Source organism: Berghia stephanieae, chromosome 3 (assembly GCF_034508935.2).
Source record: "Berghia stephanieae isolate SIO BIC M18660-M18661 chromosome 3, UCSD_Bste_1.3, whole genome shotgun sequence".
Lineage (NCBI taxonomy): Eukaryota > Metazoa > Mollusca > Gastropoda > Nudibranchia > Aeolidiidae > Berghia > Berghia stephanieae.
Window position 1 is genome coordinate 58554095 of NC_088362.1, and position 18228 is coordinate 58572322.

The following is an 18228-nucleotide window of genomic DNA, read 5'->3' on the forward strand; positions in this document are numbered from 1 at the left end:
TCCTTTTTCACGAAGTCTACTAAGCAGTCGAGATGGGGTTTTTTTCTCTGTCCACCCAGCATGACTGGATAGCCGGTTCTGTTAGATCTGGTGGAGAGTTCTTTGAGATATACTGGCGTCTTATCCTGAGGATAGCAAGCAATTGCTATTGTCCATTTTATGCTATAGAAACCGGGATAAACACAGTCTCTATAGACCTCGTGGCTCCGATGAGGGGCGCTGGAGGGCCCGCAATAAAAACCAACATGCAATTACAATTATAAAGTGACAATAAATTAGGGAGCAGGCACTGGTGTAAGATAAAGATCAGATAAAGAGTGTTATGAAACCGTGCCAGTGATGCAGACGAGGTTTCACAGCGGAAACGCGTAGGTACCATTGTGAAGAAAATAGGCATTAAATCAAATCGTCCCAACTATCGGGTAGCCTCTGTGGTGTGATGGTAGCACGTCTGACCGGTAATCAGGAGGTCTGAGGTTCGATCACTAGTCAAAGCAGACTGATATGGGGGGGGGGGGGGGGGGTCTTGTACGTACGACGGCTATAAGTAGTATTCTTCGAGAAATGACGAGTTAAGAAGAGCATTTTCCAAAGACTTGACTTTGCACACAGCGAGATCCGAACCAGGCCACAATAGACCAATAAATAAGGGAGAAGGCAAAGGTGGAGGATAAAAACCTAAAAAAGTGTATGTATTAAACTATGATTGACAAATACAACTAAAAATCAGCATGTTTCAGTTGGAGGTCTGAGGTTCGATACCCATGTTTTCTTTCTTTATGTTTTCTAATTATTATTATTTTTTATTTTATTTATCTCTCCTTTATTTTAAATATTGTAACTTTGAAACGCATCCTTCCACCTCCGTTCTCCCACCTTCATTCTCTCTCTTTCTCTCTCTCTCTCTCTCTCTCTCTCTCTCTCTCTCTCTCTCTCTTCCATTGCACACACACGCACACATTTACAAATGTTCATCTATATTATTATGACAATCTAATATAAATATAAGTATTTTGTGATTACTTGAAAAAGGCCGAAACGTCGTCTGTTCTGTGTTGTTCATTCATGAGTCAGATTTACTCCCTTTATCTTTATTATCTCCATTTTATTGACCATAGGCACCTATAGAGTTATTCGTTTGATACCCAGTCGAGGAAGGCTGAATTTTTGGAACATTTATAGATCTTCTTGTACAGATTTTTCTTTTTGCTTTGTCTTGCACTGCTTCTCACAAACTTTTTCAGATTTTCACAAGACCAGAAGTCGATTGTCATACCTTCAAACATGACCATTCATAAAGCCACACAGGGCAATAGTTTTAATACAGAAGGAAAAGAGATCCAAAAGAAATTTTTAAAGTCCCATCGAGATAATATAGAAAATACTTGTCCAGTTTATATTATAGGCACAGGATTCTTGCTCGAATGCTTACAAAGAACTAACTAAAAACCACAGGGATAACGGAGAGTTGATTCACAGGGGAATCACAGAATGCATAAACATATTTGGCCATTTTTCTCAAAGAACTCTATCGGAGCCCCAGTTAAACCATAGGTCTAGCATCATATCAGCGACGCGAAGATAAAATTTACTGCTATTACGTGAGATGATTACCTCACTCAACCCTAACACCGACTATATCCGTTGTTTACCCGGGTTACTTTTACCCCATGTCTATTTATTACATTTTTCTGAGACTAAGTATAGGCGAAATATCAAAGCTAATGTTAGTTTTTTACATCTCAATGATAATTGAATAAAACTATCTATGCTCATGCTCATTATTAATGCAATTTTTTTTTCCAATTTTGAAAAGTAGCAAAAATCCCTAGGATTGAGAGAGTTAAAAGAGGGTTGAAAGAAACAGGAGATACAAAGGAAAGTCTTCCTTTTTCTAATTTTTTTCTATCCGCCCAGCAATGGTTAAGAGAGAGACCAGAGGGTTGGAAGAAATAAAAATGCACTTCCCTGGCCATTAGATATAATGGAAAGAAAGTCTTCCTTTTTCACGAAGTCTACTAAGCAGTCGAGATGGGGTTTTTTTCTCTGTCCACCCAGCATGACTGGATAGCCGGTTCTGTTAGATCTGGTGGAGAGTTCTTTGAGATATACTGGCGTCTTATCCTGAGGATAGCAAGCAATTGCTATTGTCCATTTTATGCTATAGAAACCGGGATAAACACAGTCTCTATAGACCTCGTGGCTCCGATGAGGGGCGCTGGAGGGCCCGCAATAAAAACCAACATGCAATTACAATTATAAAGTGACAATAAATTAGGGAGCAGGCACTGGTGTAAGATAAAGATCAGATAAAGAGTGTTATGAAACCGTGCCAGTGATGCAGACGAGGTTTCACAGCGGAAACGCGTAGGTACCATTGTGAAGAAAATAGGCATTAAATCAAATCGTCCCAACTATCGGGTAGCCTCTGTGGTGTGATGGTAGCACGTCTGACCGGTAATCAGGAGGTCTGAGGTTCGATCACTAGTCAAAGCAGACTGATATGGGGGGGGGGGGGGGGGGTCTTGTACGTACGACGGCTATAATGTGGTCTAATAGGATGACACTCGCTTTCGGATCGGAATGTCTTGGGTTCGAGTCTCGCTCGACGCATAGTTGAGTCCTTGGAAAAGTCTCATCACTCATATTCTCTCACCGTACTCATGTGTAAAATGAGTACCAGGCCGATAACATCGTTGTTCTGTCCTAAAAAAATGTTTAAAAAAGTGAAAGTCTCGTCCTACATGTTAAGTGCTGTTGGGTTGGGACCCATTGTAAAGCGCTTTGAGATTTCGAGTGGTATTTGCGCAGTTCCATAAACACATTAATTTACACTAGAACCTGCTCCCTAATTCGTCACTTTGATCTTTTCAGTTTTCACCCCTCCATTGCATTTTTGACACCTTTAGTTCAAACATGAAAAAAATCAATAAAATGTTGACTACAGGAGACATACGTTTTAAATGTTTTTATTGTCATCTTGCCACACTTGTCATGGATAAATGGTTACAATCAATGACGCTTGTAAACCATTCACTTCCTGCATGGATCACGACGTGTATCCTACTTGGCGCATGGATCACAGGGATCCTTCTTTGGGCATGGATCTTTCTTGGCGCATGGGTCTTTCTTAGGACACGGGTCCTTCTTGGCGCACGGGTCTTTAGGTGGACACGCCGGGGGTGGTGGAGGGGGACAACACGGGTCCTTTTTGGCGCACGGGTCTTTAGGTGGGCACGCCGGGGGTGGTGGAGGGGGACAACACGGGTCCTTCTTCTTGCAGGGATCGGGCTCGGGCATGGGCTCGGGGTTGAGGGGTTTGCAGTCTTCTTTGGGGCTTTTGCAAGACATGATTGTTGTTCTGTGGAGGAGAAAAGGAATTCGTGATAAAGATGAAGATGATATGTATATCATTAATAATTAAAATAATAATAATAATAATAATAATAATAATAATAATAATATAATAATAATAATAATAATAATAATAATAATAATAATAATAATAATGATAATAATAAAAATAATGATCATCACCATCATCATAATCATAATATTAATCATAATGATAATAATAATATAATAATAATAATAATAATAATAATAATAATATATAATAATATAATAATAATAATAATAATAATAATAATAATAATAATAATAATAATAATAATAATAATAATAATAATAATAATAATGAGGGAGGCCTTCCGAAAGCTCCTACATCCCCCGTATTCTTTTTTTAATAATGTACTAGTTGGGGGTTTGGGAGGGGGGAAACTTTAAAATAATGTTCTAGTAGGGGGTGTGGGAGGGTGGATACTTAAAAAAAAAAGTTTCCCCCCTCCCAAACCCCCTACTAGAACATTATAACAAAAATACTGGGGATGTAGGAGTAGGAGCTTTCGGAAGGCCTCCCAGGACTTCCGCAGTCACACAGCAAGTATAAAGAAGGGATTTTTATATTTTATTATCGGGGGGGGGGGGGGGGGATACTCAACCTTGAATATACTATAACCTGATGAAACAATTTATTTTGCCATCCCTTGCAAGACTGAACGAAGTCCCAGGTTTTGAGAGTTTTTGCCAAGATGAGGGTCATTTAAATCGATCGATAGGCCTATTTGAAGGACGAGTTTTCTGGACAAATTTTTTAAATATGGATTTTTTCCAGAGTACGGCAGTATACCCGCATACAAGCAAGTCAACTTTGAATGCTTGTATTTTTTACCTCTCTGTCCACGCAGCAGTACGGTGATTGGGTTGCTGGGTCTCGTTAGACAAAAGTACTTTGTGATAAACCCGGGACCTATCTCTAAAGAATGGACAATTTGACGGTTCTTGGTCGCCATTCTCAACAAGGGGATACCAAATGATCAAAATGTCCAGACAAAATATAAAAACTATAAACAATTTTAAAGATTGAATCATTTCGGGAGGCCTACGAAGGGAAACAACTCAAATAATATTCCCTCAACTAACCACGAGAAAAAATTAAACCTAGTTCCTTAAACTAACCCTAATAGGATAAACAAGCACCCTTTGCTAAGACATGACTAACCCTAATAGAAAAAAAAATCCGATCGAGAGCGAACCCTAATAGAAAAAAAAACCCTCGGACTGCTTTGCATGTAGGAGCTTTCGATAGGCCACCCACATAATATAATATAATATAATATAATATAATATAATATAATATAATATAATAATTCAAGAATCTGAAAACAAAACACATGACTACCATCTACCAGACTATGGTTAGATCAAAGCTGGAATATGCCAACTCCGAAGTTTGAGGGAGACAAAGACTATTTGGAAAGAGTGCAAAGGAGAGCAACAAAACTTATCACACACCTGAAAGACAAAACCTACTGTGAGAGATTGAAAGAATTAAATCTCCCGACCTTAGATTACAGGAGAAGAAGAGGAGATATGATCCAAACATATAAAATAGTAAAGGGAATAGACAGGGTAGAGGCAGGATTTCTTAAACCAAACAAGAACATTCAGACACGAGGAAACAGCAAGAAACTGGAAAAAGAACGTTTTAAAACAAATGAAAGAAGGAACTTTTTTTTCATCTAGAATTGTAAATAACTGGAATAAACTGCAAGAAGCCACAGTATCAGCAAAAAATTTGAATAAATTCAAAGCAGAGTTGGAGATAAGCAACATCCTAGGAAACGAGTTCAATTATAAAAATTGGTCCAATCATTAATAGATGATGAGGAGCGAAGGAGACTACACCAAGTCTAAAAGCTCTATACAGAGGTATCCAGGTATCCAGGTAATATATGGGAGACCTTCCATAAGCTACTACATCCCAAGTCTTCGTCCGATGTTATAGAGGGGGTTTGGGAGGGGGGGGGGACTTTTCAAAAAGCCCCCCCCCCCCTCCCAAAGCCCCAACTCGAACAAGAATACTCGGGATGTAGTAGCTTATGGAAGGTCTCCCGATATTTTTATTTATTTATATTTTCCGGCATAAATAAGTAACTCGGAAGGACATCTGTAGTTTCACAGCACGCCAAAAGAGGGGATTTTTAAATATTATTGGCGGGAGAGTCCCCGGACCCCTAATTTTTTTATCGGGAGAAACCCCCTCCGAATCCTCCCCCTCCCTCCACCACCCCTCAACCCTAACTGAAGATACTATATGCTGGTGAAAAGATAAGTTTGCCAGCACTTGCAATATCGAAAATGATAGGAAACACAGTATGTAAAAATGGTGTCGGCTAAAGTCGTAAACGACAACCGACTCTGCAAATTGTTTTTGAAATAAGAAAAATCACAGCACTTATAAACATGAAACTTATCTTAAATAGTAATTTTCATTGGACATTACAACTAATTAAAAGTCCATAATAATAATGGCTAAAAGATTAAGTAATATTATAATAAAAGTGCCATGAAACTACAGAAGTCCTCCCAAGAATTCTGATTCTAGTACATGGACAACAGTCTGATGTCACGTCGCCCAGCAACGGCGGCCATCGTGGTTCTAAACAAAAAAAGTTGGACTTTTTATTCTTCATGCTGGCTAGAACATTTCATATGTCTTGTATTCAAAATGTGTACGTGTAAAAGTCAAATCAGATTTACAATTTGTTCCCTCTGGATACGCGTTTATGCTCGTCGGAGAAATATTTCATAAGGGCGCTCGCCATTGTTCCGATAGCTTTGAGCCAGTTACTAAGTTACCATGCGTCATTACGAGGGAAGTGACGTTACGACTGTTGAAGCGTATATAGGATTGGGCCATCGTTGGCGATCATTGAATCAAAATCAATGTCACCAATCTGATCACGCAACTAACGTTTGGGTACACAAATTCGTTCTTAATCTAAATATACATATTTTTTAAATGATATTAATCAATTTCTCAATTATACAATATGTATACAATTCAACCCTTTGGTTTTAAAAATGGTTATCTTTTTGAAAACGGGAAAAATTATGTAGAAATATACAATTATTATTTGATATGGATCGGTTCTAGTGCTAGTCTTTTCTGAAACCAATGATATAACAAACAAAAAATTGTCTGCATTGTGCTCCATAAATTCAATTTCAGTGTCAGGCTTTAGATAGTATGCGCTTGGCTAAGAAGCTCATAACATTGCCATCCGGAAGTATAACGGACCAAACACACAAAACTATGTGTAACCATGAACTTTTATAGTCTGGTTAATACACTGGAGAATCACTCACAAAAGCGGATGGCAAAATACAATAACAAAGGCTTGAGTGACGTCAACTTCATACTATCTATAACTTAACGATGGCTACGACAACGCCACGGGGCTACTCTAAATTCTAAATTGAAGAAAGCTTGTTCATTAATCTCGTTTTTGAAGTGACGGATGTCAAAGTGAAAAATCTCTCATTATTGTAAAGATATGAATTGATAAAAATACGTCCCAAAGATAAAACAATTCATACCGTAATGGGAATAAAATAAAACATTCAATTTATCGTATCACTTACATGTCAAAAGTCAAACTCCTCTAAGGCTATGACTAGTGATGTTGATAAGTTTAGTAAAGCTCCGATCGGTCCCCCCAAAGGTGATTATAATGAAAACTATAAAGCAATGTTTCGTTACCTACCGACTGTTACCATTAGTTCTTGACGTCATGAGTTCGCATCTTCCTTCAATTTCTTTTGGTGCATAAAATGATGACATCATAAAAATAAATTTCTATCCATCAGTCCTTGAGTTTGTGTTCAAAGTTGTCAGATCGATTTATTTATGCCTTTATATATTTTTTAGTTACTTAAACTCTACCACGGTTAATTCTTCGGGTTACCCGTTTCAGGTCATATATTTGCAATAAAGTCCACGCGTGCACCTAGCAATGGGCTTCTCCCCGCAAAAAATCCTAAATCTTTCACGTAACCAAAAATTCGTCTTACATTGTGATATGTTCTTTGATTTCAAAAATTTACTTCTCCAATCTTCTGGCCAAAATGCTTAATTTAATTATTGGGATTCGGGAGAGATCAAAGGGCGAGAAGTGTGATTATATTAGAAAGGATAATTTTAGAAAAATAATGCCGATTTTAAATATATTGAATGAAACTCCAACCTTCTCACAAGGTCATATACCTTGCTTACAACTGGAAGAGAAAAATAAAGTTAGTAAATGTGACTCATATAAAATGGGTCAACACAAAACAAACAATGTTTCGGTCTTTGACCTTCCTCAGGCGGCAGACAAAACCCGCAGATAATGACGGGAGGGGAGAGAGTGAGAGAGAGAGAGAGAGAGAGAGAGAGAGAGAGAGAGAGAGAGAGAGAGAGAGAGAGAGAGAGTTTATATTGGTATAAGGAAGTCAAATTACGACGGGAAAGGGGTGGGGGGGGGGAAGTGACAATGGGTCAATTGCTTACAATTTACAACAATATCAGACTCAATTCTTTATAAAACTAAATTCCAGGCGCGACTTAAAATCGTCAATATTATGTGATCAATCAGCTCAAATTGGTACACAAACTATTTTTATAGACGAGTAACCTACGACGAGATACGAGTAACCTACAAAACTGTTTAAAAAACAAGGTAGTGTAAATGTTGCTGCTCGAAGCTCGAAGAAATAAATATCATTCGTGTTAACTATGCCACTACCACATCATCTCATTTATCTGTGGTGTTTCAATCATACTGTTTTGTTGATAAAGGGGAAACCCGAAACGTTCATTTGATCTGTTTTTGTAATTAAATTGAAGCTTACATTCAACTTCACGTTATTATTTATTATAAAACAAGGGTAAGTCTATCACCCGTTGGCTCAAATGGTTATTTAGACTATCTGCTAGGGCATAATGATCTGTCCTTAATTTGACCTTGGCCTTGGGAAACGCCATCAAGGGGACGGCCGCCTTGGCAATATGCTATTCCACCGCGGAGTATTGCGCTCAAGTGTGGGGTAGAAGCAGGAACGTTGGGAAGGTAGATGTTAAACTTCGCAAGTCAATGCACATAGTATCAGGAACGCTGGCAACAACGCCTAGAGAATGGGGGCCGATAATGGCAGCAATCCATCCCGCCAATGACGAGGGGAGACGATTACGGTAAACTGGCTTAATAAGATCAAAGAGAGAGGGAATGGGGATACCCCTCTCAAACGCATTATGGACGCGCCATCGAATGTCTCGAGCCGAAATAAATCCCGGCAACCAATGTACGCAGCTTCCATGACTACGAATAGAGATGCATATACGAGATGGAAGTCGGTTTGGACGAATTCGATTCCTCGAGGGGACGGGGACATACATTTCTCGAAACTAGGTGAGAAGTTGCCAGGCTTCTCCATCAGTAAGAGGAGACACTGGATGGTAGTGAATCGGCTTCGGTGGACAACCTACCTAACGGCAAAATCGCTTCATCAGTGGAGACTTACCACCTGTCCAACATGTACCCGATGTGGGAAAGAACCCATTATGTGGTCTTGTGGTATGACACTCGCTTTCGGATCGGAAGGTCCTGGGTTCGAGTCTCGCGCTCGGCGCATAGTTGAGTCATTAGAAAAGGCTCTTTACTCACATTCTCTCACCGTACTCAGGTGTAAAATGAGTACCTGGTCGTTAACAGCGTTGTCTTTGTCCGAAAAATTGTAATATCGCCTAACAGGCAGCATGTCCCGTCCTACATGTTAAATGTTGCTGTTGACCAGGGACCCCTTGTAAAGCGCTTTGAGCACATTTAGTGGATATTGCGCTATATAAAGCTCAATATTTTAATTTTTTTTTATTTAACCCGAAACCGCAGAGCATCTAGTTGAACGGTGTGTTGTGATGAAGCTTCCGGGCGGGTTTGCGACGGTGAATGAGTGCGGTAAAGAATTTGCTCATTGGATCGATCGTCATAACATAGTAGTGTGAGCACCATTAGAAGCTGCTGTCATCTGACCGCACCGCCATGTTGCCAGATTCATTTGCGTGCAAGTACACACTTTATTATTGGACCGATTTTGATCGTTGATTACTCAAAAGATTCGTCTAGATCTATGTTAATTTCCACAATACAGTAGTATAACACAATACAGTAGTATAATAATTAAAATAGATGAGTGGCTGTTAATCGCCTATATTTCTCCGCGCTGCAAATGCTACAGGTTCTCCATATGTAATAATAATTTTTTAAATGAAAAGAATCTGGTAGATTTCAGTTTCATCCTTGTCCAACGGGTATTTTCCAAAGACAAATGATTATGGTATGTTGTGGGGCTATGTGGTTTTGTTGCATGACACTTGCCTTCGAACTGGAAGTTCTTGGGTTCGAGTCCCGTTCTGAACAGCGCATAGATGAGTCCTTGGAAAAGGTTCTTTGCTCATATTCTCCCAGTGTATCAGATGTAAATTGATGAGTACCTGCCCATTAACAGCGTTGACTCTGTTGACATTTTTTTTGTAATATCGCCTTACAGGCCTGATGCTATAAACCATAAAAGATTTTTTTGTTATTATTATGTAAGATAATATACCATGAGGTGATTGTTCTATAATATCTCATTTGTCCTTATTTTTTCATACATCGTGTTTTGTTGATAAAAGAGAAACTCGAAACGTCCACAGTATCTGTCTAAGAAATTGAAGCTTCCCCTCCCCGAGGAATCGCATTTTTTCAATTTTTGTTTTGTTTTACCCAAGTCGACCCCCCCCCCCCACCCCATCTTGCAAGTGAGATTTCCGAGGGTGGAGAATTGGGGGGGGGGGGGGGGGGTTAAGTCCAAGTGCCGCCGGGATTTCATTTGGCTTGTACTCGGTGCAGCAGGCAAAATGAGTCTGAGAGAAGTTCCCCCCAGCAACATCTAGACGTAATATAGATGCCCAGCTTGATGCAGTAAGTGGGTGATGATCAGTCCTATGTCAATGGTTACGCCACGTGCGCCTCTCTCCCGCCTCCTCTTCCTCCTCCTCCTCCTTCTTGCTATGTACATAGTCCATTTAATTTGTAGAAATGTTCAGGTCAAAGGCCGAAACGTCGTTTGTTTTGTGTTGTTCATTCATAAGTCAGATTTACTCCCTTTATCTTTATCTCCATTCAGATCTTTATACATACACTCTCAAAATTCTAATTCAGTATTTGGTTAACAGTGAAGTGGATACTAAGAACAGACTGAAACACTCGAAGTATTATATTACACACATTGTTCACGGCAAGCGTCCATAGCGACAGCTCAGACATATTCATTCATTCATTTGGCTAATAATATTGAAATGACGTCATGTTCTTATGAATTTTGCGTCGTGGACTTTGTGTTAAAGTTGACACGTAGCAACTAAAAACCATTTCCTTTCACCAACAAAACTGACATGGCATGGGATCTAATGTAAGCAGCACAAAATAAAAATCTACATTGCTTTTTTTTTTCTTTTCTTCATCATTTCATCCAACCCATATTATAATCCGCCATAATGAATAATTGCGGTCGTAAAGGAAAAGCTAAATGCACGGGACCTGTTTGTGAGACATGCAAGCCTCTGAATCCACCCCCAATGCCGCCGAAGAAGAAGCCGAGACCATGTCCCCCACCCGAGGATCCCTGCCCGAAAGAGAAGAAACCGTGCCCTCCACCACTTCTTCCGCCGTGTAAAAAGAAGGAAGAGCCATGTGCTAGTATCGTTTGTCCGGAATGAATAGCTTGATTGACAGAGAGGATCTTTAAAAAAAACTCGTAAGATCTTATCTAATAAATCAAATCAATAGTTTCATCGGATATCTTAAATAATGTGAGTACCTTTGGGTCATCATCATAACATCATCATCATCGTCGTCATCATCATCATCATCATCGTCGTCATCATCATCATCATCATCATCATCATACCTGGATACCTGGATACCTCTGTATAGAGCTTTTAGACTTGGTGTAGTCTCCTTCGCTCCTCCTCATCTATTAATGATTGGACCAATTTTTATATGAACTTATTTCCTAGGGTGTTGCTTATCTCCAACTCTTCTTTGAATTTATTCAAATTTTTTGCTGATACTGTTTGTTTATAAAAACTGAAAAAAACTAAACATGCCATCACTATACTACCGTAGGGCGAGAGGTGACATGATCGAATGTTTCCAATATTTGAAAGGCATTAACAGCATAAACGGAGACCTCCTGACACTGGAAAGGAATTCAAAAACCAGAGGCCATAGTCTCAAACTGAAGAAACCCTCTGTAAAAACATCCGTCAGACAGAACTTCTTCGGTGTCAGAATAATAAATGCCTGGAACTCCCTTCCAGAAGATGTATCAGCACCATCCCTAAATGAAAGAAGGAACTTTTTTTCATCTAGAATTGTAAATAACTGGAATAAACTGCAAGAAACCACAGTATCAGCAAAAAATTTGAATAAATTCAAAGCAGAGTTGGAGATAAGCAACACCATAGGAAACAAGTTCAATTATAAAAATTGGTCCAATCATTAATAGATGAGGAGGAGCGAAGGAGACTACACCAAGTCTAAAAGCTCTATACAGAGGTATCCAGGTAGGTAAATGCCTTCAAAAACAGACTGGACAAGGTTTGGAGAAATTACAAGTTTTGCCTTACATCTGAGTGGTTCCATGCACCAAAAACTGACCAAACTAAATTGCAATATGAGCATGAAAACAACGAAAAAGAAGAAATAAGCACTGAAGACAGTAACAACCGGCTGATAGGCGACTAGCCTGACTACAGCTGTAACAGTAAAGTAAAGTAAAGTAAGTAAGTAAGTAAAGAAAGTTTACAAATTCCTAACATGACCATTGTTTTGATTCTCCGCCGCCATTTTGTCTTTGAAGTATTGAACCAGTGCTAGGTTGTTGTTTTTTTGGGGTTTTTTTTTCTATTATGGTTAGCTCGAGGTCTTAGTAACGGTCCTATCTAGGATGTTTGTTTTTCCTATTAGGGTTAGTTAAAGGTACTAGTCTAGGTATAAGTTTTTTCGTAGGGTTACTACTTAAAGGAATAATTGGGTTGTTTCCCTCAGCACGAGAAGCTTACGGAATGCCATAACAAGGTCGTCACCAAACACGTATCTAAACTTTAGACCAGAAAATGTGTCCTTCATATATCGATCGATTAAAATGATCTTCATCTTGACAAAAACTCAAGTTTTCAAATGTTATATTGTTAAAAGCTTTTGATCGATTTAAACATTCATCTTTTTAACTATTATCTTACAGTATGAGCCTTCAGTTATTCTATCAACATCATAGACTTTTAAAAATTACGTCAGTTATCGTTAAAACTAGTCGAATAAACATTTAAGTTGTTTTATTTTTTACTCGAAAATTTAAAATAAAGTATATTTTGGCCCTAAAACCAACTGCTGACCGTAACCGAAGACCCATATCCTATCACCCTGAGTAAACAGACCACAGATCCTGAGCATTTCACAATTCTAACACAGATGATTGAAAAAAAAAGTCAAGTATTGCGATGCAATTCCTTAATCAGTGTGTCAAAATATTGTGAGAAATACTCACTAACTGAGCTATTTGTGTGTTTGACATGTACTAAGGGTATCTCAGGCCTTTTCATACAGGAAATAAATGCTCAAGGGGACGAAACGGGGTAAAAGTAAAAGACAGGAAATATTCTGATTGGTTAATAACTTAGTCACGGGCCAACCATCATTTGTTAGGTTTTCAACGTCAAAAAATGTATTTAGTTTTCAACGCGATCATATCTTGAAAGAGGTGCTACCTCGAGGAGCTTACGGAAGACCTCCCATATATTTTACTTATTTATTTATCTATTTTACTTACAGTACAGTACCTACAGTGCTCTATTCTTTATAATTTGATGAAGAACAAAGTTTCTGGGAAAGGGGGGGGGGGTGGTTGTCATAAAAATACTTCAACCTTATTGGCATCATAATTGAAATATATTTCAAATATTTCTGAAATTCTTAAAGGTTTTCCACTTGTTTATCCCATTGTTAATGTGATCTTTGTGTTATTTGGATATCATAATATTTATAACCTTTCACAGAAGTGTCAACGGATTTTTACAAATATTCCCATAAATTTTTAAGTTCCAGATTTATTTCAATGACTTTGGTATAGTGCGGCTATGTGGTCTAGTGGTATGACACTCGCTTTCGGATCGGAATGTCCTGGGTTCGAGCCTCGCTGGGCGCATAGTTGAGTCCTTGGAAAAGGCTCTTTACTTAACATTCTCTCACCGTAAAATGAGTACCTGGTCGTTAACAGCGTTGTCTCTGTCCGAAAACAGTGTAATATTAATTGCCTAACAGTAACAGTCATGTCATGTCCCGTTCTACATGTTAAGTGTTGCTGTTGGCCAGGGGCCCCTTGTAAAGGGCTTTGATCACTTTTAGTGAATATTGTACTATATAAAAGCTCAATTTACAAAACACATAATCATTTCCTCTTTATGTCTCCCCAGAGCTGTGACCAGGAACAGGACGTGGTTTATTAGTCATTCTAAAACATGAGACAATAAAACAGTGTAGATTAAAAATATTATGTCTGATTTGATGGTTATTTTCTATTTTTTCCCCATTTGAATTGACGAATGAGTTTGCTGATGAAAACGACGACGTTGATGGTGGTGGTGGTAGTGGTGGTGATGATGTCGATGATGATGATGACGATGATGATGATGATGATGATGATGATGATGGTGATGATGATGATGATGATGATGATGATGATGATGATGATGATGATGATGGTGATGATGATAACGATGATGATGTTGATGCTGATGATGGTGATGATGATGATGATGATGATGATGATGATGATGATGATGATGATGGTGATGCTGATGATGGTGATGATGATGATGATGATGATGATGACGCCAATGACGATGATGATGATCATCATCATCAACAACAATGATAATGACGATGATGATGATGATGATGAGGAGAAGAAGAAGAAGAAGAAGAAGAAGAAGAAGAAGAAGAAAAAGAAAAAGAAAAGACGAAGAAGAAGAAGAAGAAGAAGAAGAAGAAGAAGAAGAAGAAGAAGAAGAAGAAGAAGAAGAAGAAGAAGAAGAAGAAGAGGAAGAAGAAGAAGAAGAAGATTGAAAGTGTAGTGTAATTATTATCTTTGTTCCTTTATATATAATATATATATATATATATATATATATATTATATATATATATATATATATATATATATATATGTATATATATTGTATATATATATATATATATATATATATATATATATATATATATATATATATATATATATATATATATATATATATATATATATATATATATATATCTTTAAAAAATATAGCCTTGTGGAGAACATTGTGCTTATTTGAGTCAATACAAAAATTGATACGGCGCACAACTCTACTGAAAGATTTGAAAAATAGAAATGTATTTTTTACAGATAGATAAACAGATAACTTGATTTCCTTTTATAATTTAAAGTCAGTTTGATAGTTCGTTAAGTCAAACAGATATCATAAAAAAATTACCGAAGACACTAACACACCCCATGGCCACACCCTCAACTCTATCTGTCCAGTCGAGTCCTTACTTCCGTTGTGTTGATTTAGCAGTGATCAGTGTTGTTATGTAGTAGTGTGTTCTCATTACGTATATGTTTATGTGTCTGTGTGTATGTGTGTGTGTGTGTGTGATGTATACATGTGTGTGTGTTTTGGAATGTGGTTGCGTGGAAGAAGAAAAAAAAGGGGGCGAGGGGGGGGGGGTTGTTCATCAAGTAGAGAAATTCCTGAGCAAGGGGGGGGGGGGTTGTTTGCTAGGAACTGTCAGATTGGCATTTTTCAGCAAATCGTGGCATTCATAGTGATATAATTCACTTGATCACATGACAGTATTCGGATTTACAGAAATTTTTAACAAGTTTCACCGATTAACAACATCAACTAATATTACTGCTGATATTACTATCGTTTTTATGCCATCGATGTGATAATTATTCAGATTTTCATTTGATCTCACAAAAGTTAAGTAAAGAGGAGACATTCCGAAAGCTCCTACATCCCAGTATTCATTCAATTTGTATTTGTACCGTTGATCTTTTGTCAGGCGTTTATTTATTCAATTTGCGTTTTAAAAACTCTAGAACAAACCTTGATAGATTTGTGAAAGTTTAAAATTTCCTAATTTGACCGTTGTTTTGATTCTCGGCCGCCATTTTAATTTGTGAAGTATTGAAGGTAGTGCAAAGCACTCCCAAGTAAAGCGTGGTAAAGACTTGCGACTTATTGATATTGATATCTACTGACTGATAAACTAAAATCATGCCGAATAAAGCACGGCAGCGACGACAAGCACATCGATTAAAATGTGCATCAATCGTAATCAACCTAATCAAGCCCCCTCGTGGATCTTTACCTTGCAGTGGTGAGGGGGCTTGAGGCACACGGGAGGGCAAAGGTGTAAATCCCGGTCGACCGTCACGAGACCATCCCGAGTATCGAGCCAACGAGCCACATGAGCTGCTCGCCCCGGTGTGTGACTAAATTTGATCCAAACCCGGTGCCCGAATAGCAGCCCTATCCCGGGCGCCACACTACTATCCTTATGTCGAGTCCCAATCAGTCCCGTCAATGGCGAAGCGGTCTGCCGCCTAGCCAAATAATACCGCGTTCGTGTCGCCAGGGTCGTCGGCACGTTCGAGAAAAAAGCAAACGTCCCATGCATCGATCGATCCGCGGCCTGCCGATCGGAAAATGCGACGGCGGGGATGGCGAACTGACGCACATATTGTCCCTAAACGTCGAGAGCCAGAGTATGGCAAAAAATGAGCTTTTATCAAAGATTTTGGCCGTTCACGGCGTAGATATCCTCCTGTTACAGGAGACCCACCTTTATTCAGGCGCGCAATCTTCCCGAGTCCAGATCCCAGGCTATACGGTGGTCCAACGCGAGGACACTTCGAGGCTCAAAGGAGGGGTTAGCGTTTACGCTAAAGAGCCATCGAAGGTAAGGGTCATTGAGAGCGTAACGGACAGCAATGGGGTGAACCGAATTTCCGTGGAAGTAGGTGGACTGTGTTTGCATCATATTTACAAACCACCTAGAGCGACTTGGACTACACCACCGGTACCGGTGGTCAGCCATCCTTACATCTGTCTGGGAGACTTTAATAGCCACCATCACGAATGGGGCTACCGAGACTGCAACGAGGCAGGAAGACAACTCCGCTCATGGATGGACTGTAATGATCTGCACCTAGTGTACGATCCTACAGCCAAGGGTACCTTCCGGGGTACCCGCCATAAGAAGGAGTATACTCCAGACCTCACCCTCGCAACGAAAGGCGCGAACGGTGAACCGCTGCAGGTGAAGCGGACAGTCCTCGGGGACTTTCCGCATAGCCAGCACAGGCCGGTTCTTGTCACAGCTGGGGTGACAATACCGAGGGTGCAGTCTCTCCCACTTTGCAGATGGAATTTCAGGAAGGCTGACTGGGAGGAATTCAGTTCCTATATCGAGCAGGTCTGCCCTGCCATTCCCCCCAAGTCCAAGAATATAACCAGATTCAGTAGGCTACTGGTTAAGAGCGCTCAACGCTCTATTCCACGGGGCAAGCGGAAATTCTACACCCCTTGCTGGACAGCAGAGTCGGAAGAGCTGTACCCAGAGTACCAGCAGACCCAGTCCCAGGACGCAGCCGATAGACTACTTCAGTCTCTGGCAGAGGGAAGGAAGCAACGGTGGCAGGAGACCGTGGAAAGTCTCGACTTTACACACTCCAGCCGCCACGCTTGGCGTTTGATAAAGAAATTGGACCCAGATCGGAATTTCGCGAAGGCTGCACCAGAATGCGAGGCAGACACAATTGCCAAGAACATTAAGAACCGTAGTAAGCGGGTCCCTAATCAGGCTTTTGAGCGCGGTGTCCGCAAGGCGTACCGTACGATTTTGGACTCGCTACCTGCGGAGGAGTCGGACTGGACGGCCCCGTTCAGTCCCCGAGAAGTGGGTGCAGCCATTAGCGAAGTGAAGAACGGCAAAGCAGCAGGGATAGATGGTGTATATCCCGATATGGTGACGCATCTGGGCCCAGGGCACGGCTGCTAGCAGAGCAATGTTGACATCTTTCAAAGGAAGCTCACAGTGGAAGATGCGAAGATAGTTGCCATCCTGAAGCCAGGGAAGCCGGCGAAGGAGGCAGACAGTTACAGATCCATATCGCTGCTGAGCTGTCTTGACAAATTGTTGGAGCGTGTTCTATTAAACCGATGGGGGCCGGTCCTAGACGCTGCCCTGCCATCTGAGCAGGCAGGCTTCAGGGAAGGGAGGTGCACCACGGAGCAGGTCATTGCCCTTACAGAGCATATTGAGCACGGGTTCGAGAGAAAACAGCAAACAGGTGCTGTGTTTATAGACCTATCAGCGGCGTACGATACGGTCTGGTGCGATGGGTTAATGCTCAAACTTGCAAAAATCATAAGGTGCAAAAAGACCTTGAAGTTGTTCTCTTCGATCTTAGGGGAAAGGCAATTCCACGTCGCGCTGGGAGACGTCACGAGCAAAGTAAGGAAATTGAAGAATGGGGTCCCTCAGGGGTCGGTACTTGCGCCAATGTTGTTTAACGTTTACATTAGCGATATGCCGAACACTTCCTCCCTGAGGCTGGGATACGCAGACGACTGGGCACTCGTTACTCAGAGTAAAGTGTGGACCCGTCTCGAGAGCGTACTCAGCGAGGACGTCACCAGACTCAAATCCTACTTTGACAAGTGGTACCTGAAGATGAACACTTCAAA

General features: G+C 40.1%; 2 long non-coding RNA genes across 2 annotated transcripts; one reads left to right on the forward strand and one right to left on the reverse strand.

The window, feature by feature from the left end:
- Positions 1-2953: 2953 nt before the first annotated feature.
- Positions 2954-7127, reverse strand: LOC144969602 (uncharacterized). The gene is made up of 2 exons (XR_013644781.1): positions 6988-7127; positions 2954-3361 (listed from the first exon to the last, which is right to left on the reverse strand). It is a non-coding gene; the product is annotated as an uncharacterized LOC144969602 (long non-coding RNA).
- Positions 7128-10726: 3599 nt separating this feature from the next.
- On the forward strand, positions 10727-13980 carry LOC144969603 (uncharacterized). Its single transcript, XR_013644782.1, has 2 exons — positions 10727-11236; positions 13901-13980. It is a non-coding gene; the product is annotated as an uncharacterized LOC144969603 (long non-coding RNA).
- The last annotated feature ends 4248 nt before the right edge of the window (positions 13981-18228 follow it).